The 2,023-nt window shown below is 44.1% G+C and overlaps 1 pseudogene; it reads right to left on the bottom strand.

The window, feature by feature from the left end:
- Positions 1-3: 3 nt before the first annotated feature.
- On the bottom strand, positions 4-1,304 carry LOC102761606 (annotated as a pseudogene).
- Positions 1,305-2,023: the final 719 nt, after the last annotated feature.

Below are 2,023 nucleotides of genomic sequence, written 5' to 3'. Positions count from 1 at the left end.
AATTTGTTTAAGCCTCTGACCACCTTTGCCAATTATAGATCCAGCCAAATCTTTGGGAATAGTTACTTGTGTTGTAATAATAGGTCCACCAAGATCACCATATGAGCCACGACCCCCTGCACAGGAATAATCATATCCAGAGCCACTCTGTGGTTCATAAGCCATCTGCCATTCTGAAGGGCTCCATGTATCTATTGCAGAGTCCCAAGCTTCATCGGCACTGAAACCAACCATGCCATCCTAACGATCTCCAGGTCTTCCTCTCCTGTCATGGGCCATTAGATGCCCTCCTCTAGGTGGTGGTGGTGGAGGAAGAGGACTCGAGCTCTGCTTCCACCCCGGCCACCTCGTCCAGGAGGAGGGGGAGGAGGTCCTCGCCGAGGGCTCATGTCATCATAATCTCTTCTAGATGGAGGCATGGGGCGCCCACCCCGACCAGGAGGCATTCTATCAAAACCACCTCTTCCCCGCATGGGAAATCCCACAGGACAGCCACGGCGGTCATCAAACATCATTGTAAAGCCACCATAATCATAAGTTTCGTCATAAAATTTGGGATCATATGTGCACGTCCTTTGATGGGTGACTCTGATATACGATCAAGGACGATCTTTATGCACTCCACAGCCCTATCAGGTTTTCCTCCACTAGGAACGACTCTGTCAGTGGAATGAGGACAGCTTTCCTGGAAAAGCTTGATTGTTGTCTGCGTGTCCTCTCCAAGTTCTTTGATTTTAGCACCTTTGACCCCAATAATCCCTCCTGCCAGACTCTAATGAATCAACAGTCTCAATTCGCAGTCAAAGTCTTTTCCTTTGTAGTGTTGGTCATGTAAGCATTCCACGGTGTCAGGTTTGAGCAGGAGCTGGCTGGTTGCAGTGGGTGACGGCAACTGCAGGCCCTCCTCCAAGGCAGGGGTGATTTTCTTCAGAATATCTCCAATCGTTTCGGTATCAGCACTGATACTCAATACGCACTCGGGGCCACTGCTGTCTGGGACTGAAACACTGACATTGTAGTCTATACGTAGAGCCTTAATATTCTTGCCTCCTTTTCCAATCACTGCCCCAGCATTCTTGCTCCGAAGCAGAATGCGTAATTCAACCATCTCATCAGTGTTCCTAGATCTTTTAAAAGCTTGTTCCTCTTCCATATCTTCTGCAGGGCGTTTACCAAACTCACCGTTGGTTTCAGTGTTGGGGAAGGTTTCCTCTGGCTGTTCAGTTTCCATTTTCTTGGATTATATGGACACACCAATCGCGCGACGTCATCGTCCCTATGCCGCCGCGCCGCCTCAACCGGTCACAGCTACACAGAAAACTAGCGCAGGGGCCGCAGCTCTCCCCCACCTCCCGCGCTCTCCCGAAAGCAATTCTTCCTTTAGAAATTTATATTGAAGACACCCATACCTTCTCCAAGAAAAATTATAACATTTATTTTCTTGTGGCAAACTATGTCACAAGAATATTCATTATAGCAATTCTGCTCACAAAAATATTTATCATAGCAATGTTTGCAGTATGAAAAATACTTGGAAAATACATAAAGGATAATCAATAGGATAATCAAATCTTTTAGGCTAGAAAAAAAAAGCATGCAGCAATTATAAGCATGACTTAGATTTATATATTATATAACACCACAACATGTATTACTGACAAAAATGAGATGCACAGTGATCTATAGCCCTTTACATTTTATCCCATTTACACAAATTAAGTTATTACTACCAGAGAGTCAGAAAGGGGTAATGGTAAGAGTGACTTCCATATTTTAAATTTATAATTTTATGAAATGGTTTTGTCCTTTAAAACTATGACTTTTAAAATATAAGGAACATTTTTTCTTTTTCTTTTTTTTTTTTTGTTAATCCTCACTTGAGGATATTTTTCCATTGATTTTTCGAGAGAGTGGAAGGTAGGAGGAGAGACAGAAACATCGATTGGTTGCCTCACACACTCCTGGACCAGGGCTAGGGATGGAACCTGCCACGAGGAATGTGCCCTTGACTGGAATCAAACTG

The sequence above is a fragment of the Myotis davidii genome, unplaced genomic scaffold (assembly GCF_000327345.1).
Source record: "Myotis davidii unplaced genomic scaffold, ASM32734v1 scaffold436, whole genome shotgun sequence".
Classification (NCBI taxonomy): domain Eukaryota; kingdom Metazoa; phylum Chordata; class Mammalia; order Chiroptera; family Vespertilionidae; genus Myotis; species Myotis davidii.
This window is presented reverse-complemented; position numbering and strand designations above follow the sequence as displayed.